At 41.7% G+C, this 23,565-nt stretch overlaps 1 long non-coding RNA gene across 5 annotated transcripts in view; it reads left to right on the forward strand.

The window, feature by feature from the left end:
• Positions 1-2,934: 2,934 nt before the first annotated feature.
• LOC308478848 overlaps positions 2,935-23,565 on the forward strand; it is a 102,291-nt gene continuing 81,660 nt past the window's right edge. For 2 of the 5 annotated variants that reach the window (XR_013987325.1, XR_013987326.1), the window contains exons 1-2: positions 2,942-3,840; positions 4,284-4,380. This is a non-coding gene — a long non-coding RNA (uncharacterized lncRNA). Of the gene's footprint in view, positions 3,841-4,283; positions 4,381-23,565 lie in introns of all 5 variants that reach the window. The other 3 variants (XR_013987324.1, XR_013987327.1, XR_013987328.1) reach the window with 3 other exon arrangements.

Here is a 23,565-nt window from a genome sequence, read left to right on the forward strand (position 1 = left end):
GGGTTATGTTAGGATACTGCCAGGGAGACAAAGTCCATCATGGCCCCCAAGCCGGCTGCTGGACGATCCATCGATCTCCTGTAGTCACGCAGTATCAACAATTAGTGACATGAGTTTCTAGAAATAGCTTGCCACATTCCAGAGCTCATGCACACTCTATCAGCAGATAATGCACAGCCAAAGTCGCACTCAGGAGAGCATTATTTACAAGTTTATTCAGCGTTGATCAGAACACAGAAAAACATGACTGCCTGCTTTAGTGTCTACGACACAGAGAGAGAAAACGAAAGCAACAGAAAACATAAACATCCTGTGAACAGGAAATACACAGACTCTGTGACTCACAGCCTGCTCCCTTTTAAGGTGGAACGGAAATATCCTAACAGTGGGGGCCTGTGGGGGATGCTGCTTCTTGGTGTTTCAGTGCCCAAGGCAGCTGTCTCCCGCTGTCTCGTGGGTGGGCTGGCCCTGATGGGGAGTTTTCCCCAATGTCGTTGATGACTTATCAGCATTTGCCTCCTTACAGTCTCTGGAGTCAGGAAGTCTGGTCTTGTATTCTATGTCGCAAAAAAGAGTGAGGGTTATGGAGGTCATGGATGCCACAATGCAATGCAAACCAGACGTATGCCTTGTTCCTTCAAAATAAACCAAAGAAAAGTCAGGTCAAGCACTCTCTCGTTACAGTGTACCAGCAGCACAAGCTGCTCTAGCCATTATTTTGATGGATGGATGGATGATTTTAACATATTTATACCCTGCCTCTCCTTCTCAAAGTTCAAGGTGGCTCACAAACAAGAATCACAAAATGCAATAAAATCAAAAGCTATACTAACCAAACAGATCAGCAGATAAAGAAATTCTAAAAGCTGTGCAATATCTGTTTGCCCCTAGAATCCTGAAAAAAAATTAAACCTGGAGACTTGACATGGCTTTTCATTGCATTTCATGCCATCACCTTCCTTTACCTGGTAGGCCACACCCTCTTAATGAAAAAACGGCTGCAAATGGAACCACATTGACAACAATAACATCTTGATTATCGGTTGGATAAACAGTTTGTTAGGCACAAACTAACACATCATGATGTAGCGAACAAGCTTCTCATTTCTCCTGCATTCCTCTTCTTGTTGGATGTTTAAAGGTCTGAAATGTGGGGGGATTTTTGGTGTGTGTGTGTGTGTATGTAATAAATGCTAGGCATGATAGAAAAGCCCATTTTAATATCACACTCACTAGGCATTATACAGATTTAATTAGGACATGCTAGGTGCAAAAACAGTTTTCAGCTTGCACTTAGAATTGCTGGAAGAAAGATGTAGCGAGGGCCACCAACATAGATGGCTTTGGGATGAGACACATTCATGGAGGATAATGCTATAAAAAGCTACTAGCTACAATGATAGCAGTGCTTTACCTCCACCCCAGAACATCACTTGATGAAGATTACAGGAAGCAGAGTGCTATTGTGCTCGTGTCCTATTTGTCAGCTTCCAATCCAATGGGCATCTGGTTGGCTACTGTGGGAAGAGAATGTGAGAATAGAGACTAGATAGGCCTTTGGTATGGGTCCAGCAGGACTCTTCTTGTGTTTTTAGATAACGTGACAACAGAATCCCAAAATTAGGTGCTGCATAAAATTAGGAATGACGAACACTGCCCACAGACTTGTAATATATTTTATTTATTTAACAGGTCTTTTTAAAAAAAACTTTGCTTTTATTCAAAGCTGCAAACATAGCATGTATGGTAACAATGCAAAACATAGTTTAAAACTTTAAACGGTTGGTGAAAAGGAAGAAAGAAAAAGTCAACAAATGAAGACTGAGAGATGGGTAATAATAATAATAATAATAATAATAATAATTTTTATTTATACCCTGCCCTCCCCAGCCAAGGCCGGGGAGCTTAGGCATATGGGAAAATAGATAGGCGCTTATCATGTGACAACAATTTTAAAACTTTTCACCTAGCTGTCCCCATTACATGGAGATCTGTTGTCTCGATCCATACAATGAAAAAAAGCATAACTACATTCCAGGAAATACTTATGTCTGCATTTTAAAAAATGCAGACTTCTATTTCCCTGCTGGTCCTGCTCAGAAACTAGCTCCTTTCTGCTGTACTTCAAGAGCATTAAACATTCAGAGCCATATATATATATATCCTTCAAGGCTGTCACTGGTGCGGCTAGCAAGAACTTGATTTGGTGGTTTTTAAGGAAAGAACTTGAATGAAATATATATATATTTCAACTTGCTACTTCCCCTGCCTTACTTTTTTCTTATGCTGCTACAAGGAGCTGGGGGCCTATATTAAACACCTACAAGTATATTTGTTGTCCTCAAGTAAAAATCACAGTTGAAGCATTTCTGTATAAAGACAATTTGTTCACAGCCAAGATGGGTGTTCAAAACGGAGGACATATATCATATAAATAATACCAATGTTGTGAGATGCAAGGCAATGGCCTACTAAAAACAGACTGGATCAGGAGGTCAGCTTTTATTATATATTAAAGGTAAAGGTACCCCTGACTGTTAAGTCCAGTCGTGGACGACTCTGGGGTTGCGGTGCTCATCTTGCTTTACTGGCCGAAGGAGCCGGTGTACAGCTTCCGGGTCATGTGGCCAGCATGACTAAGCCGCTTCTGGCGAACCAGAGCAGCGCACGGAAATGCCATTTACCTTCCCACTGGAGAAGTACCTATTTATCTACTTGCACTTTGATGTGCTTTTGAACTGCTAGGTGGGCAGGAGCAGGGATCGAGCTGTTGTGGTTCTGGACATTTCGACACGAGCAACGGGAGTTCACCCCGTTGCGGGGATTCGAACCACTGACCTTCTGAATGGCAAGCCCTAGGTTCAGTAGTTTAGACCACAGTGCCACCCGCGTCCCATTTATTATATATTAGCAAATAGCAGGGCATATTCAGAAGCGCAGAAAAAAATAATAACCCAGTAGTCCACTGCTATCCATATGTCCTGATTTATTTACAGGTTCTTAGTCTGAAACTGTCACTGCCATCACCAGAAGCACTTTTCCTGAGCAGGCATTCCTGAGATCTCAGTTGCTTTCCATCATTTGATGGCTCCACAGGTGCCTCTAGGCAACAACTCTGTTTTCCTCCATGTCTCTCCCTGCTTGGTAACCTTTCAGCACTGAGCACAGCAGAGCGCCTCAAGCAATGAGTCTCAAAATGATGTCACAGGGAACGAAAACAGCAACTTTTCACCATCCACGTTACGTGTCATAAACAGCCTCCAAAGCCCAAGGTTCAATCTTCCTACTGCCACCCGCAATCACATTAATACAGTACATTCTCAGTGACAAAGAGGCTTCCTAGTTGCTTCTGTCCATCTCCTCTTCTTAGCCAATCATAAAAATCACTAGCAGCACCCTTGTCCCCAGGGAGGGAAAACACTTACAAAAGAAAAATAAGCAACTATGTCTTGAAGAAAAGGCTTGGGATAATATGTGTGTGTTTTCTTTGAATTTAATTTGGTACAATGATGCTCCAGTCAAAATAAAGATTTCATGTTTGCTAGCTGAACAAAGGGGTTAAGAGACGTAAGAGTTCTCTGCAAATTCCTAGAGGGCACTCGGTGAGGTCACATCCTCTGTTTGCACAGGGCAGGAAGAGAACAATAGGGAAAAAACTTACCACTTCCTTCCTGTCCAGAGCTCATCTCTTTTACATCTTGCAGCTGTGGAGAAAGGGTGTAGTCTGTGCTCTGTTGAGCACAGGCACCATATTCAAATGTGTGTTTTGTAATCTAGAAGTCTATTTTGCCTGACTTACTTGACTGCCATTTTCTGCTTGAATCAAGTCTGCAGTGTTATGTAAGCAAACAACATTTTTATGTTTACATTACAGACTACTGTACTGTGTTGTTATCATTTAAGTTTGGAGCTGCAGGTTTCAAAATGCTGTCTTTATGAATTATTTATTTTATTTTGCTCAACTGGGTTCTGTAAAAAACCCTCTTCCCCTTCAGCCAAACCCAAGAACTTACCCAGTGGAGGAGGCTACAGTGAGTATTTCCAGCATCCCAACAGAGTAACTTTTTTTTTCTACCAGGGACTACTCGCCCCATAATTTCTGGCTGGAAACTGATGCTAGGCTCATCATTTTTGCCAGAGATTCTGGAGCCAATTGCCCTAGGCCTCTGCAGGAAGAAACACTTAACAGGGAGCAATTCCCATGGATGTAAAGTGGGGCTTACTTCTGAGTAATGTACAAGCTAATACACTGCAATGTTTCATTGTCCACTGTTTCTTTGCAGAGGAGGAGGATAGAGAGCCAGAACAGAAGAGGGTACCACACAACTTTTCTCCCAGTGAAGCAGCAACTGCGGCAGCTGAGACCCCTTCTGAATCAAGGTAAGAGGCTTTAGGCCCCAGGTACATCTCCATTGCTTAAGTGTTTGCTGTTCCTTTCTCAAGTGAAGAAGACGGGGACCTCCTAGACACTACCTAAGTGACCTAGGTGTCCCACCAGTTCAATTTTAATTTTATTATGGATTTATTTATTAAATGTTTATATTGTCCTTCAGCCATAGATCTCAGGGCAGTTGTCAGGATTGTGTTTGCCCAAATGACCTATATGGGCTTTCAAATGGGTCAAATGTATAATCTTCCCAGAAAACATGTGACGGGATTGTATTTTCCCCCCTTTTTTCTCCAACCTGCCTCTACTTTATCAAAGCAGAACCAATGACATTTATGTTTTGATGCTCAGACCTACAGAAACTCCCTTTAGAAATTGCTGGCACAGTTGACATCATCACAGCCCCAATGATTCCTGACATATTACATGAGATACCTTTCAGTAAACTTGTGCATGGCGGGGAATCCATAAATCCAAATTCAATTAAGTCATTTTTATGCTGCACATATTCGCCATACAGTACACATCCAGCTCTTTTATCTTGTGAAGGGGAAGGTAGAGGCAGGAGAGACAACAGAACCACAACACTTATAAAAACGACTTGCTTACAGTCACTCAGTAATTATTATTCTAGCATTGCCCTAATACATTGTCTTACAAATGCCAAGGCAGGGAGATAAGCGTTTGCCTGTTGAAGGTGAAGAGCTCTGTTCTGTCTTTAGATATTTGGAGCTAAATTGCTACTCTTAAATCACTGCTATTTTTTCCCAGTGTGCTGTGTGAGATTGTACTGGAGACACACTGTTGCTATGCCCTTCCCAGCCCCCACCTCGCCTACTACATACAAGTCCTTTCTTTTTTAGGGCATTTCCCCATTATTTCAATCATTTATATCTTTGAATGCCTGACATTTTACAGTGCCCAAACCCCACGTTTCAGTGGGCATCAGTAAATCATCCCCCAACGCTGTGTCTTCCTTATACACTCTTCCATACATAACATCAATCATTTTACCATTTCATAGGAATAAAAAAAGAAAGAATGTTTTCTTAACTGTGTCTTGCTTTATTGGCCACATTACATAAACAGGATGATTTATGAAGCAGGAAAAGGAAAGAAGGTGGTGTTTGCTCTTATGCGTTCTTCTCCCATCTGTGATTTTTGTCGTGTCTTTAGGCTTCATGGAAGCATCCTTGCACTAAGTTAGTATAGGGGCATGTGCAAATGTCTATACCCCCTCCCTTTAAGCTTTCTGAATTTTTGTAAAATGACTGTGCCTGCTTTTTGCTATGATACAGTGCAGACAACCTGACTGTTCTACAATATTTGCTGCTTTAGGCCATTGATAAGAATGGGCATAGTATAGGTTTCCTATACAAGTTGTGTCTTTGTCATGGAAACCAAGTTAACAGACATTAAGCACACCCTTGCCTCTCCTCTCTACCCCACTCTCTCTTTCTTTCTCTCTCACACACACATTCACAGTTGCTATGGTGGCACAAGATGAATGATCTTTCCTGCAGTTTCATTGATGACATACAGCCCTGTAATGAACTGTCAGTTCTTTTGTAGGGTTGACTTTTGGGGATTCGTAGCTTCTACTGATCCAAGGCCGGCAAGTGTTTTCCTCTTTTTTTTTTAATGAACTGTGGCTTCTGAAAAAAACAACACACCAACCAGCGTTTGTGGGCAGATAGAGAACCAAGCTAAAACACATTATTTTTAACTAAGCTAGAGACCTAGTAGGCTAGACAGTGAAAACAAAGGTGGACAGGAGCAGAAATAAGTTGGGTAACAACTTATTTTAGTATTTTTATTTGGGTGCCTGATATCTGTGTTTGTTGTTCAGCATTCGGACAAACAAAGAAAAGAATGCTGCTTTCACACTGTCCCTTCCTTCCTGTCTCTTTACTGCAACTACTGTCCTCTAAACTAATTTCTTCTGCTGTGGTGTGCCTCTGCTTGCCATTGGCTTAAATTTGGTAGCTGGCCATTTTGGAACCTACTCTTTGCATGCACCAGACACAGAAGAATTCTCAAAATGGTGGCTGGCAGGCACCAATGGTGCACAGCAGTAGGAAAAAAAAGGTACAAGAAACAGTATGGCATTGTTGACCTGGGCAATTGTGAAACCATGGGTTGGAATCCACTACTACAGCAACAGCATGGGAAGCTCAAATCTGAAATTATGAAGCCTTCTGCATGAAGCTAAAGCTTCAAGGAAAAGACTATTGGAAGAATTCCATCTTGTTTATCCATGCGCTGTACAGTAGTAAAAAACTAGCTATCATGAAGACATGCCCCCGAAAATAAAATCTGGGCTTCCTCTGCCTTGAAATCCTACATTCTTAGAGTAGAAAAGCAGGCAGTATATTATCACTTTCCTTGCTTATTTTGTGTATAATTAAATATTCAAAGTTATGGACAAGTAATCTTGCAGAATTAGACTTCCCTAGCTGCCTGTGGCCCCTGTAGGGCTGAGAGTATTTCATAATGAAGAGGCGTACTGGGGAGTAATGAATAGAGGTATTGTGTAGAATGGGGGGAACCTGGCAAACAACTGTATGCCTACGCTATAAGGTTACAAAGAGACAGTGGAGAATGGGACTTGGCTCACGCTCAGGTAGAGCTTTCCTTTTCCTTTTCCTTAAAGTTCTTTGTTGATAACTTCTGCATTCACATGCATTTGAGAAAAGCGTCATATCAAGGACTCTGCATCTTTGCAAGGAAAACAATATACCAGGAAGCATTTCAAAACACAGGCAGCATCTTCTGCAGAAGCTTGTTTAGAAAATAGGTTTGGCTAAACAAAAGCCTTGGAAATAACATAATCAGCACTGCCCCTGTTTGGGCGCATGGGCCGAGGGAGGAACAATTTGTCAAAGATACACGCTTGTAATGTTCAAAGAAACAATTTTCTAGCACAGTGTTATCTCTTGCAACTCCTCTTTTCTATCTATTGTTTGCTATACGTTTTTGTTCAAGAGAAAAATTAGGCACGCTCTGGAGTGTTTGCTTGGTCTGGAATTTCCCCCCTGTGCCAAGCTGTTTAATTTATGATGCCCTTCCATAAGAAAAATCATCTTGGAGACACTGTACACACTGTAGCAGAATATCTAATTTATTTATCCTCCAACCAAGGCCCTAGGTCAGCCTTCCCTAACCTGGTGCTGTCTGGATGTAGCTGAATTTCAGCACCCACCCCCAGTGCTAGCCATTAGGGATGACATTATTGTTGTTGTTGTTGTTGTTAATCTCCTTCCACATATATGCCCAAGATGATTTACAGACATACCCTGAAAAAAAGATGAAATAATGTTTAGAACTGTATAAAAAACAATGGAATATGGGTTTTAAAACAACAGAAAACAAACACCTAAGGCAGAGAGACCTTTTCATCTAGCTGGAAAAGTTTGTCAAAACAAAAACGACTTCAGTTGTTTCCAGAAACTACAGGTCGTGAATAGACAGTACAGCAATGTCCAAAGGCAACCAGGATGGGGAAAGCTGTGCATGCATTATTTAATTGTTGCAGTCACTCGACTCGTTGATTAAGGTTGGATATGTGGATTCCTACACCAGTGTTAACTAGGGCTGTTACCTGTGAAATGGCTTTGGGCGCCGAGAGAAATGTTCTGAACATGTCTCTGGACGTTTCTTCATCCAGGCAGTGGCTGGGATACAAAGAGCTCCTTCAGGCATGTGCATGCCCAGTGGGATTTCCCCTTTGAATGGCAGTCTGCTGTGCCACATCACAAATGCTTTTTAAACTCCCTTCAGTTTTCCTCACGCAGCATGGAGGGCTAATGGTAAAAAAAACAACCCACATTTTTTTTTCTAAAAGGAAAAGGAAAGGTACAGTTGTATCAACCCACATGTACAACTTACAAAATAAAGCAGCTGACAAAACAAATAAAATAAAACATTGGGTTGTATCCAAGGTACTTTTCAACCCATTGAAAAGCTACTTTGGATTTAGTGGAGAAATCTAGGAAGTCCCTCTGTTTGTGCAAGCTCTTATGTAAGACATTGCGCTTTTGAATGGGCAACCAGTATGAAAACGAGAAACACAAAGAAAAATCTTAGCTCTAGCCTCTTTTTCCCCATGCTGCGCATACATTTAAAATTTTATTTATTTTCATTTTTATACTTCCCTTCATCCTTCGAACTCAGGATGGTTCACATAATAAAAATACAATATAAAACATAAAATACACAATAAAAATAAGAACCAAACCAATAATCCCCCCCTCCCACAACACACCTATCATGTCACTTCTTACTTGCCCCAAATCTCCTTGCGATTCAGTGTACATGCAAAACTGACCGTCCCCAATATCTATTACTCTCCTAAAATTGTAACTCACCATGCAGTCTTATTCATGTCTGCTCAGAGGTAAGTCCTATTAGTTAACATCTTACTTAGTTCTGTGTGGCTTACTTCCATATAAGTGGGTACAGGATTACAGTCTTTGTTTCCTAGCTGGAAGAAGTTTGCCCTGATCTATATGTGGATGTCCAGATATTATGGAATAACAGAGTCATAGAATTGTAGAGTTGGAAGGGACCCCCGAGGACCATCGAGTGCAACCACCTTTTAACCACAGTGATGCTAATATTTTACAATCTGTTTTCAGTGATATTGGACAACAGCTGGCTTGCCTTTGTTGATTACAGTTACTGCCTGAGTCTTGAGATCGTTGTATGGGGGAAATGCTTCATTTTTTGTCATTTACAGTCTTCAAAGTTTTTGTTTTTGTTTTAGAATTTTTGCAGCATCATTGTAGAGTTGCATCCAAAGGTCCCATTCCTTCCACCAGAAAAAGGAAACCTATGGATGCACCCCTGAGTGCTTCTAGCACAGGTGTTGCTTGAAATTTTTTAAAAATGTGGAGCTATTCTAGAAACCTGAACTTGTGATTACTTTGTTTCCTCACAACTTTCACTTCTCTTTGTTTTGCTGGTTTCTGTGTTCAGAATAGGTTTGTTTAGATGGTTTTGGTTGGATGTAGAAGCAGGCAATCCTTCAGGCGTTCTGAAACCAAGCCATATGCATAGTTTTTCAGGAGTAGCACTTTGAGTTGTACCAGGAAATGTGTTGGAAGCCATGGAGGAGCGCCATATGTTTCCATTACACAGCCCCAGTTAGCAGTCTAGCTGCAATCTAACATACCATTCATTGCAATCATCTAACCTGGAGATGAAATAGTTCTGTAGAAACCAGGCCTTCCTTTGCAGTTGGTTGCCCAGCTATAATAGCATGCATTTAAGTCGTGGACTGGTGCTAATCCAAGTATTACAGCTCAAAGTTTCCACAGTAGGTCTGAGCAAGCTAGGAACACAATGACTTCCTGATCCACAGGGTATCCCTTATATATGTTCTACATATGATGTTCTACATATAAAAAGTCCTAAGTTCAATCTTTGACTTCTCCAAGTGAGGCTGGGAAGACTCCTGTTTGAAACCATGGAGTGTGGTTGATAGACATTATAGGCAATACTGAATTAGATAAACCTATGGTTTAATTTGGTACAAGCTGTCTTCCTATGTTGTAGAATCACAAAATATATTGGATAATTTCAATGGGTGTAAAAAAGAGAAGTCAATAATTTACAGCTCTCCACAGGCATCTAATTGCTCTGGGGAAAAGGGAAGCACAAGACTACATTTTTTTTTAGCTTCAGTACAGTGGACAATTCACTAAGTGATAAATTACAATGCTGGACAGTTTAATCTATGGAATACTGGTCATCTGTACATCTGCCCTCATGGTGGTGTGGAGAATCCTCTTATACCACTTAGAACTGACCAGAAATCGGGGGATGCCAGGAAATTCTAAGGTTTCCTTTACCATGTAGGCAGAAATTATAGGCGAGCATCTCATCATGTGGTTTTCGGGTAAATGGTTGTCTGTCAAATGGGAGAAAGGGTAGAGAACTACCTGAGTGCATGTAAAAGGAAACAAAAATGTGCACTTATTCATCTTTGAGTTGGTGGACCTGCTCCAGAAAGTACCATTTTTCTATATGGCAAGTTTCACAACCTGCTTTAAGCATTTCTCAGCTTTTCTAAAAAGCATTTTGCAGTGTAGGATAGGTGCAGAAAGGAAGATTGACTTCAGGGGAAAAAGAAAACAAAAAAGTCCCATTGTGCACTTTTCCCTATGCCCCTCTCTGGATTGGAGCACAGTGATTTTGAAATAAACGCCAGTATTAGTCAGGGACTGTCTCCCCCTCCCATTTTTTAAAGAAAGCTCTTTATGTAATCTAGCCTTACTGATTGATTAATAGTGTTCCCTGGGGTGAAGTCTTCAATAGGCTCTGTTTGAAAAAGAATTGTTAAAAGCTGAAGAGCCACATTATATACTTTATAGGTCAAAAACAGCACCTCAAATTGTTCTCGAAAGACAATAGGAAAATAGTGCAGAAGCTTTTGTGGGTAACAAGCCTCCGGTAGCCAGGCTCCGCTAGGAGGTAGACCACAGGATTCTGCCTCAATTGGCAATATTCATCTCTTATTGAGAGCAATCATGGAAGATGTGTGATGATCAATTTTACATGTACCATTTACAGTGCTTTCGAGCCTCACTCTCATGCTGCTGGGCAAGTTTAAATGTGCTTATACAGTGGTACCTCGGGTTACATACGCTTCAGGTTACATATGCTTCAGGTTACAGACTCTGCTAACCCAGAAATAGTACCTCGGGTTAAGAACTTTGCTTCAGGATGAGTATAGAAATTGTGCTCTGGCAGTGCGGCAGCAGCAGGAGGCCCCATTAGCTAAAGGTTAAGAACAGTTTCAGGTTAAGAATGGACCACCGGAACGAATTAAGTACTTAACCCAAGGTACCACTGTATCAGCTTTCTAAAATTGTTGATGGTGATACAGAAAGGAATAATTAGAATGGTATTTTATTCTTCCTGCGTGTTTTGGGTCACCTGTGAGCAAATGACATTACCTGAAGTGCATTTTTAGTCCACCATTTGTGTGACCCATTGGGAATGGCTTCTCTAGACATTTTACCTCTCATTTCTGGAGGAAAGTGGCTCATTGGTCACACTGACCTAGGCCCAGATTAACATTCCTTGAGTCATACCCATTTCGATGATGGACTCTTTGTCATAGCCATTTCCTGCACCTCCCTGCTCTCTGTTAAGAAAAAGGCAAGGTAAACATGAAATGCTTCCCTCTCCTTATTGACATCTGCTGGTGTGTGTGCGTGTGGGTGGGAGGGGCGAACTAATTAATTTTGCCAGCAGTGTGCTCTTTTCCTTTCCTTCAAAGCAGATATATATTTTTAATCAGTGCTGGTTCACATAAACCATGCCTTTTGAAACTGACATGGTTTTCTCTACCTTTAATTTCAACAGATGTTAGAAAGGGCCAGTGGTAGAATTGACAGTGTATCAGATTCACTGGAAACCAAGTGGTTAGATGTTGAAGGAAGTGGTGATGGGAGGGTGGGGAAGTCATGCAAAAGGAGGGGGTAATACCTTGTCAGACTGTCACCAACCATGCCATGAAGGTAGTTGTGGGCCAGTATGGGTCTGCATTTGAGGTAGACAAGTGAGAAAGTAACAGGAACTGGCAAAGATTCCCAGGTGATCTTCAAACAAAAAATCTTCAAGAAAAGGTGCCATAGTGATCTCTGCATTCTAAGAGACTGGATCAGCTTCTCAGATCAATTCACTGTTTATGCCAGCATTGTGAATGTTATATGTGGGGAAAAATAAGCAGCATACTAAATGCTCTTTATGTAAAGAATTATTATGAAGACATGAATTGCTACAGCTTTGACCATTTCCTTTTTATATCATTATTTCCGCTTATTAGCCCTGTCTTGAACCACCATTGACCTTGACCTTGATGCCCCAAACAGCAATAATCTGTGCAATCCTATGTATATTTATCTACTTAGAAGTCCCACTGTGTTTGATGAGACTTGCTACCTAGTAAGTGTGAATACGATTGCAGTCCAAAATTATTTCAAGATGCAAGAACTACACTTTCTGTCAAACATGCCCGATGATAATGTCAGTTGAAATCATCCATTTCCAGATGGTGGTATTCTGAGATCTAAGAAATTCAATGAGCATATTAAGTTTTCCATGTAACTTAGGAGGATTAATTTCAAATTAAAAATAAATATAAGCAAGCTGTGGGCCAGTCTCTTTGCATAAACATTTGAAATGACCACAGCAAACTCAGATGGCCCCAATATTTCCAGTCTGTAGGCACTGGTCAAGTTAAGCTTCTCTAAGATACTTTAGCTGTTGCAAACAAATAAATAACAACAACAAAAAGGAAATAAATTGAAAATCTGCTCCGAAAGGAATGGTAAAGTAAGGCATCTGTTTAGACCTCTTTGAAACTCCCAGTCAATACCAGAGTCTTTTCCTATGAAAGTCTGAATTTGTTTGTATTTCATATAAATCAGTTGACCTGGTCTCAGCAGCACTGCCTTTCAAATTGTTATATTCATTTCATTCCGAGCTTATTTCTTCCACAATTGGTCTCTGAGGTTTTATTTGCTGGTTCATTTCTTTCAGCCTGCAGCCAGCTTTGCTCTCTTCACCCACCCTCTGCTTCATGCAGCTCTTCTGGGTCTTCTGGTCTACAAAAGGTCAGGTTGTAGTGGTTTGTTTTTAGATTTGGGCATTGGACTGTTTCCTACTCGTGCCATGCAAACCCAAGCCATTCATTTCAGGAAGAATGCAGCACCCTGTAGAAAGGAAAACCTACACAGAAATTATTGGAATGCCTTGAACAACACTCTTTAATAGAACTGTCCTTGCCTCATATAATGTACCTGCTTCGCATTCAGAAATGTTCATTGGCAAATATAGCAATAATGGACATGACCAAACATTCCACAGCTTTTTCTTCCTCTCCAATGGCATATTAATCTTCTCCTTGTTTTCCAATATGATATGCATTCATTATACACCAGAGAAAATGAGTTCAATTTAGCTAAGGCTGCAAGGATTGCTCAACTATATCAATTAAATGGTGCAATTAACTGAGTAATTTGTATATCAGACATTTGTTAAGTGCATTCAAAGTCTATTCCTGGGCTTGTAACAGCAATGTGCAGTTATTCACGGCTTTCTTAAACAAAGGAATGTGTTGATTAGTTAGAGAAGATGCTCCTCTTTCAGTTGTTAATACTGGGCCTTATTTCAGTCGCCAGCTCATACTCTGGAGAGTGCAACACAGTTTAACACTGCCAAAAGGTGGTGAGACCTCTTGGCTTCTCCTGCTCTATCTACTCCATCTCTTTCCTCAGCCTCTTCACATGCAAAACAAAAATCCTGATAAGATATGAGGAAAAGAGCTGAATAGGAGAAACTTGGATTGTTTTTGCACCTCTTAAAGGGTTAGTGTAGCAAATTTAGCCTTATTGCTTCTATAGGCGTGATTGCTCTGTGACCATTGCAAGCTGCATTGTACCCAAGATGCAGCGCAAAGCTCCCTGATGCATCACCAGAATTCTGCCGAAATGTTGATGTTTTAACAGTTATATTCAAAGGATTATGCATAAAGGGGGCTTTTAGTCTCCCCGTTTAGGTGGCAGTCCCCACAAAGACCTCTAAAGTTTAGGAGGCACATGCATAAAAATGCATGTATTGGTGATAACAACATTGAAGATTGCATGATCATAGTAGGGGGAATTGCTTGCAGAAATGTGTATATGGGGCAATCCTATCCAAGAGTTTACCTCACCTCCCTGCACCAGAAGTGGGATAATAGTTAAATATTGGCTCCTGCCTTTATGTCCGCCCCCCCACAATTGAATTTTGTCAGTGCGGGAGGTGTGCCAGGGAGGAGGGATTGAACCCATCTTCCCTCATGCAATTTGGTTGTGTATGACTCTGTTGCTGTGGATCTCTATTGATCTTACATACAAAGCTCAAAGGCTGTGTCCCATTGAATCCCTTCACAAAGGGAATGAACATAAGAAACAGTATTGGTAAAACATAATGAAATGAAACTAGAAAGATAAAGCCAAATTCATGTTCCAGACTCATGCTGTTTTCATCTTTGTAGGTCAACTGTGCTGCAAAAATCAAAATTTATACATAGTTGTGTAGGGCGAGGAGATACAGGGGGGGGAAAAGCTTGGTGAATGAAGTTAAAGGAAAATGGATAGTAAATGGATCTATATTGTGAAACAAAAAGTACCACCTGGGTCAAGCTGTTGTTTCATCTACAGCAGCTTGACCCAAAAAACAGTTCTTACCCAGGTTCTGGGAAAGCTTGGATGTGTGAGTGTTTAATATGTGTATGAAAAATAATAATGAATGATGAAACAGAGTTTTACTGTGTTTGACTGTAAACTCCTAGGACCTAGAACATAAATGTTTGCAATACAGTTTGTTTGCCTTTAACACACACACACAGACACACACACAGAGAGAGAGAGGGATGCAGATGACATTTAGGGTGGTAGAAAAGACAAAAACAAAGCTTGAACAAACTGTCAGGTTCATTGACCTTATCTACCTTACAGTACTAAAAACCTAAATAAATACGCAGAGACCTGGGCAGGTCATGGCAAGAGAACTGACTTGCCTCGCTTACCTTGGTCTGTTTGAAAACTGGCTCAGTGAATCTTCAGGAAACAAGGCAAAGCCTGCAAAGAGCGTTTCTTAAGCTGGGTTTGTAGACAGTGGTGAATTCTTAGCACTCATGAAACCACCAGAACACAAGAACTTTGATGTCCATTGGAGGGACATCAAAGGCGTTCTAAAGCAGATATTGCCACTGGTAGCCATAGGAACTAAGGCTGCAGCTAAAAGTGGCTTTTCAGATTTGCAATCCAAATATACGTGCATTATTGAATCAAAATGGACAACTCCATAACTTTTGTTGTCAAAATTGGCTGGAACATTTATCTAGTTTTGCTCAGAGCCTGGCGGCCTCATAGCTCCCTTATGCCCAAGATACCTGGAGCCTGGATTTGTAAACAGGACTCGGGGACTGTGTAGCTCACTTGGCCTGATTCCTCTGGAATTGCAGTAGATTTTGTTGAGCACCTATGCAAATCCCACAGCATGTTCTGCATCTGCAGACAACCAAACCCTACCACCAGATTTGGAAGGGCATTCAGTGTCATTTTGATTCAGCATGTGACCAGTCATGTGTTCCTCTTAGTTGCATGCATGGGCTCACAAGCATTCTGATGCTTTTTACTGCAATTCATGTACCGCATCCTCATCTTTGACTGTTCAAAGTGGCATCACACTTTCAGTTCTATACAAACTTGCTTTAGAGTAAGCTCCATTGACTTCAGTGGGGTTTAGTTTTGAGTAATGAGCATAGCTTTGGTTTGCCCTACCTTCTGGATCCTGAAATAGCCTTAAAGATTTCCCAGCTTCTTTCTTTTTCAAGCCCAGAGATGATCCGATTCATTAGAATAACCAGAGAATAAGTTTTCAAGGAAGGAGAGAGGAAGCGAATTTTGAGGCAAAAATAACAAAACATCTCGAATTTTTACTGCTCTGCATTGAAATAATACATGAGACAACATGCTGGTTAAAGCCAGAGCTTTATAGATAAAGGTCACATGTTGAACGTTTGCATAAATTTGCCACGCAGATTGCTTTGACATGTCACATTCTGTAAGCGCAGGTTCTCCTGTGGTGCTTTAGAGCAGCAGATACACATGATCAACCTGTACAGCCATAGAGCATCATTTGCCTCTTGTGAGATGGTTCACTTAAAAGCACAATGCATTTCCATTGAACTGAGAGTAGAGGATTTTTCTTCCTTTTACTTATTGGCCTTTCTAAGGCAGAACTGCTTTGCCTAGCCAAAGATACTATTTTCTTCATATGCGGTTCAAGGGTATGCACATGGGCTTTCAACAGTGTCAGACTCCAATGCCCTTGCTCTCCCTCTGCTTATTCAGCACCCATTTCCCTAACATTTTGAGAGCTTGTAGGAGATGATGTGAGTGAGATTACTTGGAACACACAAGATGCACCAACCAGACCAACCAAATATGGTATAGAAATTTGTTGTTTTATCCTTCTTTCATTCCAAGGAGCTGAAAGCATCATTTTAGCCATCGCAGCCTTATGGCACATTTGGCCAAATACTGTGATTTGTTGAGAGCTTCCTCAGTGTGCATGAAGAACAACCACACGTCCCTTTTGCCCTGCTCTTTCCATTCACAGGTTTGCACTTTAAAGCTCTGTGTCTGAACCCCCGCCCCCTTTCCCCTGCGAAAACTCGCTCTTTAAAGCTGAATTGGAGCAAATGGCTATTTGGGTTTTTAATGGATTACCATTTGGTCCGATTCAGCTTTAAAGAGTGGCGTATCGTGGAGCAAAAAAAAGGGAGGGGGCTGAGATACAGAGCTTTAAAGTGTGGGTCATGCCTGGAAAGCGCTGAGAAAAGGTGTGGCTAAGCCCTCAGTCCTGTGAATGTTATCTCATAGAACTCAATAAGACATACTTCTGAGGTGATATGAATAGGACTGAGAAGTTATTCTCTTTACACACATGCACATAGAAAATACCCATTTTGTTTAGTAGCAAGGGTTGGGAGGGGATTAATGACAAGTGGATGGTGAAGAGCTGGATTCAACTATAGATTATCTTAAAGGCATCATTGCATCCAGTGGCTGTGGGTTCAGTTTTTTAAAGCTAGTATTTTCATGGGGGGAGTGGGAATCCCCCACTGGTGCCAATGGGTAATTTCCTTCCAAATTAAGAAAAGCACCAGCTTCAGAAAATGAATTTTCCTAGGACCGCAGTGGAGGAGAAAAAAGTTAACTGCTCCTCTCTGTATCTCTTATGATTCCATTAACTGACATTCACCCCTCAGCTGATGTGATTTGTATTTTTATAAAATAGAAAATCTGCACACTAGATGATGCAAAGGGACACTTAATATGTAGCTTGGTCCTCAGCTGCATAGTGTCTTCCGCCTCTAGTTAAGGATTGGCACTGTAACTGTATTTGTAGAGGGGTGTGTGTGTGTGTGTGTGTGTGTGTGTGTGTTTAAATTAATAAAATCATTTCTGGGTTAGGGATCAATTCCAGAGAAAGAAAGGTGTTTGTGGGAGATGGCAGTGTGAGAGCCTAATTGAACAAGACTGAAGTTCCAGGGATTTGTAAGTGGAACAGGTGAAAATGGCAGTCGCGATAATTTAATACTAATTACTTCCATCCTAGCAACTGTCTGCCAGGTGCTCTAAAGAACAAGAAAAGAGAGCTAGGCACGTACAGATCCCTTGCCCAGCTTTTCCTGACAGGACAGCGGGGGTATAGGATCGCTTTAGCAAAACCTTGGTGCCTATATTGTGAGTTTTATTTTTGCTCACTTTGTCCATCATTTCATTTATTCATTTATTTGCTTCCTTGCTTCCTTAGTTACATTTATATCATGCCTTTCAGTCTAAGACCATTTGCTGTCACGTTTCATAAAGCAGATGAAAAGAAATTAAAATTACCTATGTGAAGCAACACCACAACTGGATCAACATACACTATACTGGGGGAGGGGGGAGATGACATCACAGTGGGAGCATGAAAGCAGAAATGGAGGCACAATAATAAATAAATGCTATGTTAGTTCATTAGTCCTATTCTATAAAAAAGGGGCCACCAAGCAGAGAAAGGTCGGCCCTTGTAGTCCCTGTGATTACTGTGTGATATTAATGAGAATTTTGGTTTGATTTCTGTCATTCTGTGACTTGTTTTCATGTTGCCTCAATGCAAAGCCTTAACACAAAACTCTTGCAGTAGAAGATTCTCAGGGCATAAGAGAGAGAAGAAAAGAGGCAATGTATCTTGTATGTAAATAATGTACCCTGAAGGAAGTCTCTCATTAGAAGAGCATCCATGGAAACATGGCATTGAACAGGAAGTAAAACCCCAGCAGCCAAGTTGAAGAAACTCATCTTACCTTTGCCACACATCTTAAGAGGCTTCAGTCAATAAGCACGGCTGCTTTCCACAAGCTTTGACTCCAGCAAGACGGAGTGCAGAGCAGATTGTAGCCATGTCTGCCAAGTAGGTGGCAGAATATTGCTATGGGGAAGGTGACTCATCCTTGCATAAGAGTCAGCCCATGTTCAGCATTCAGCAGCAGCGCAGTTGGGTGTCAGCTGATAAATACTGGGCACAAAGAAGTACAATATCACTGCTACAATGTTCTCTTTAAAGCCCAGCGTAGCCGAGTGACTGGAGCTTTGGGCTTGGATGTGAGAACCCTCCATTCATTTTGCTGTTCAGCTGAAGCACACTGGGGCAGCCCTGGGCAAGCCATGGTTTCCTGCCCTTCTCTGGTTGTGATAGCTAAAACGCTGTTTCAGTGCTAAGGAAGGAAGGAAGGAAGGAAGGAAGGAAAAAACAAACAAACAAGTGTCTCTGATATATAATCCTCTATTCCTTCATCTCCTACAAGTTTTCCAAAAAATAAGCAGAGGAAGATCTGTGGCATGTGGGGTTGGCGCTGTTGGAAGCCCATGGATGAGCCCTGGGATGTCCTAGCTTTGCTGCTCCATCTCCCCTTTCTTGTTGTTGCCTGGTGAAGTGTTGTTGCTCAGGGATACAGCATCTGCTTTGCATTCAAAGGATCCCAGTTTCAGTCCCCAACATTGCCAGGAAGTGCTGGGAGAGAACCCTGGATTTCAGAATCCAGTAACAGAATTTTTAGATCAGAATTCAGAATTGATATACCTGTGTTGTTGTTGTTGTTGTTGTTGTTGTTAATTTAAAAAAAACCAAAGCCTGAATACCAGGAATTCAAAGTAGCGCTTCTGTGATCACTCTATCAGTACAAGCACTTTTTGCCCTCCATGTTCTGTTCTGGGGGTGTGACTAACCCCTGCAACCTAATTGGGATGTGTGCAGGGGTTGTATGGGGCAAGGAGAGGGAAGGGGAAAGCCCTATAGCACAAGTCCTTGCATGGGCCCCATTAGAGGAATCCATCCCCATTTTGGGGGCATTTTGATGACAAAGTTTGGAGCAGCCTCACTGATTCTGTGCTGCCAAGGACAATGAAAGAGCTAAAGATTATAGCATGACTATTAGACCTTCTCGATCTATTTCCAGGCCCATGCAAAAAAACAAAACGAAAAACCAAATCCAATGGTGTGTCCAACTTCGCATATCAGATCATGTAAACAAAACTATCATGGATCTGCAGTCAGTGCCCCAATCCTTTCTATAATGCAAAAAGCTCTGTGCCATACACACTGACTGGCCAGTGTTCTCCAGGGTTTGAGGCAAAAGTCTCTCCTAGCCCTAACTGGAGATATTGGGGTTGGGCCTAGGACCTTCCGCATGCAAAGCCGATGCTATGGCCCTTCTCCTAGTTCAAAGATGCCCTACAAGGAATTGATTTGGCTCAACACAGTTCAGGTCATGTGATCTGTTCCAGGGATAATTGAACCCATGTTGTTTACTATCTCATCACAATGGAAACCTGACAAATTGTGCTTTTGTTTATTTTCTCCATGCTCCCCAGGCAGCCTTCCCGAACTTGGCACCTTCCAGATGTCTTAGACTACAGCTCCCATCATCCCTGACCATTGGTCTAGCTGGCTGGGACTGATGGGAGTTGGTTCTCAACAAGATTTGGAGGGCACCAGATTTGGGAACGCCGAGGATGTATTATTCTATCACAGTTCTGGCATGGACTGAAATGTCCTAAGCGCTGAACTGTGAAAGGGAAGAAAAACTGTTAGCCTCTAGGACAAAATGGCAATATTTAAATGCATCTCTGGTGCATTGCCTGTGAACAAACATGAAACCTTAAATAGCATACTTAAGAAAGGTTTCATCTTTGTTTTTCAAGAGAATGGCCATAGGAGCTCCTGCTGCAATGATTCTATGAGCCAACTGGATCAGTTAAGCACGCTCCCCACCGCCATCAATTCTGGTTTTGTCGCTTTGTAGGGATATAAAAGAGGAACAGAGAGCAAAAGTACCAGTTGTGCTTTTCCAAGCAGAGCCACGATGAAAGTGGTTTAACGGGGTTCAGGCGGAGAGGGTGTGGCAGCTTGCCAGTGTTTAAGCCAAAGCAAACTGCTGTCAGCATGGAAATGGCTGAAGAGGCTGACCTCATGCCTCCCAGGATTAAGCTGAAATCTTGCTGGCGCCATGGTGGGAATATTGAAAGGAGCTGTAATCCTGCCAGTTTGATTGAGCCAAACTGGCCGGGCCCATGTGCACAATCAGCAGCTGAATAGGATCTCTCCCCCTGCATGCCCCAATATTAACAAATGAGTAGAAGCTGCTTAGGGCTGTAAGAAAAAAAGATGCAGGCAGCCAGGGAAGCGGGGGGTGGGGGTGGGGGGAAGCCAAATTGCCTGCTACCTGGAAGAGCGCAATTGTGTGAAGGCTGCTGTTATGAAATTGCTGCACCAGAATAATAGGCGAATTGTTCCAATGCCTTCCACTTCTCCTGTGGATTAACTGACTTTACATTATTTCCCAGTGATACACGCTGTATTATTTATTGCCATAATCAGTAAGATCCCAATGCCATAAATAACTCGGATCCGATGATGTGACTTTGCTTTATGGACCCACATTAATGGTTTAAATTAGATTTCATAGGAAGCAGCTATTGCTTTGTGTCTTCCACGAAGATGCTCAGATTTCCTTGCATCTCAACTCCAGCCCTCCGTCTGTGAAATGTTTTTTTTTTCTAGAGAAAGGAGCAGAAATCCTAAAAAATATTGACTTGTGTGAGTACAATCAACCAAGGGAAGTGTATTACAAGAGGGAGGATCACAGACCATTTATGTTATGGAGAGCCACTTCCCTCCAAGGATACAAATGGGTGACCTTTACTTGCAGCGTTAAATGCCCAGGGGTCATTTGTGGAAGACACAGGGAGCTTTAACTGGAACAGGCCAATCTCATAATGGCTGTGTCAGCCGCAGCAGTGCAAGAACAGGCTTGTGCTGCAGCAGTTAAAATAGCATTTTATGTGATGTTAATGGTGCAGAGTCACACAGATATGCCCTGCTTGCCAAATACATCACCCCCCAAAGACATCTTGGCACCACATGTTGCTGGCACAAAGGGTTATAGCTAGGGATGGATGTGGGAGAGGGCTTTCTTCCCCAGGGAAACTCCAGACCCATTCCTTGAATTTTCAGCTGTCAGTGAACTGGGTCCTCTGAAGATCCATTTATTTGAGCAGACCTTTAGAGGATATCAATGGTTGACCTGGTTGTGGTATTGCTGTTATTGCTTCTGCTGGTTTCTTGTTGTTGTTCTGTTCTTCTGTTTTGATTTGTGGCTGATATTGTCATTCCCGTTGTCTTTTATTATACCCTGCCCTGGGATCACTACTGCGATGAAGCGGGTGGGGAATAGTCATGTCTTTTCAATAAGCCGGTCAGTCAGTAATAGTGGGAAAGGAATTCTGAGGGTTCCAACAGTGCCTGAAAATGAAAGGCACCGAGGCTCAGATTAAGTCGGCAGCCATGCTTTGCTGCTCTTCTCATCCCAGCCACTGTAGGCGCTAAAGGGGGGGAAATTGGGTCCTAGTGCTGGAATAAAGCTGAGGATTTATTCCCTTGAATCATTCCTAGAAATTGTGGACCTTGATGCCAGTGCTACTACATGTTAGAGAAGAAAATCAGAGACAGAGCTATACGGGCAATACCCAGCTTGGACCACCACATCATAATATAATGATGATGATGACAAGAATAATATTTATATGCCACCCGTCGGACTGGGGTGTCCAAGCCACCCTGGGCGGTTTCCAAAGATTAAAACACAGTAAGACACCAAACATTAAAAACTTCCCTATACAACGCTGCCTTCAGATATCTTATAAAAGTCAGATGGTTGTTTATTCCTTGACATCTGGTGGGAGGGCGTTCCGCAGGGTGGGCACAACTGCTGAGAAGGCCCTCTGCCTCACTTCTTGCAGTGAGAGAACCACCAGAAGGCCCTTAGCGCTGGCCCTCAGTGTCTGTGCTGAATGATGGAGGTGGAGATGCTCCTTCAGGAATGCAGGGTTCAAAGCTGTTTAATTAATCAACCGGGCCCAAGCAAAAAAGACAAATCACAAGGGGGCAGAAAGGTGCCTACCATGATATCCTAGGGGATGAAACTTTCCCTCATGATATTGCATAAGTCTAGTTAAAATTTCAGAAGGCACCTGTCCTCAAATTCGTCTACGGTGTGAGTGGAAGGCAATTTTGTATTCTTTTGTGAAGCTGTAAAGTATGTACACCTTCTGGTTCTCTCACAGTATGTGTCAGTCTCTGAAAATATATAAAGCAAAAATGAAAAAAGCAACATGCCTTGAAAAGGTGATGCAGGCATCATGAATGACTTCAGCCCTGCGGCATTTAAAAAGGTATAATGATCCGTAGATACTGCAAACTATCATTTTATGCCTATTGTGATGATAGTAGGGTTTCTAGTCTACACCAGTATTACAAAGAGCTTCTGCCATTACGCTGTCTCAGGAAACCCAGTTGTCTAATAAAGACCAAAAAAAAAAACATCTTTCTGTCTCTCTCTCTCCCCGCCTCTGTTCCACAAGTTCAGAAGGCAATGTCAGTAAAAGTTCTGGAACTACGGGGTGGGGAATTCTTGCTACCTGGGATTGGGAATGGAGGAGAAATTGGTTTGGTCTGGATTTTGATACAAACCAACTAAATTTTCCAGTCCTGGACATATTCTGTGGGTTGAATGCAGCTTTTTGATCAGATTGCACACTTCTCTGATTTTTGCAGTGCAGTTTTTGTTTGAAATCCAAACAGAAATGCTCACTTCATTGAAAATATGGATTCAAAATGCATAATTTAAGGGAAAATGCATTGAAAAGCACATAAAAACATGTACTTTGGGTAAACAATGGTTGTACTAAATGTATACAATTAAAGTGCATTATTTTGAAAAATCCTCAAAACCTGGAACATAACAGACTATGACTGAATGCACACAAAACTTAACGTGGAAAGGAATTAAGCTGATCCATCACTAAGTTAAGAATAGACAGTGAAAGCTTAAGATAACAATTTATAAGACTTTGGGGGAGAGAATCAGTGTATCGGTACTAACTGCTTGTTTGAAAATAACTTGAAAATTTAAACTAGCAATGGACGAATCTGTAAATCGTGGTTTCTCTCCATTTGTCTTTTTCCCAGTGTTGACTTCACCATATTTCTGCATCAGTTTGTGATTTTGT

This window comes from Podarcis pityusensis, assembly GCF_964106645.2.
Source record: "Podarcis pityusensis genome assembly, chromosome: 6".
Taxonomy (NCBI): Eukaryota; Metazoa; Chordata; class Lepidosauria; order Squamata; family Lacertidae; genus Podarcis; species Podarcis pityusensis.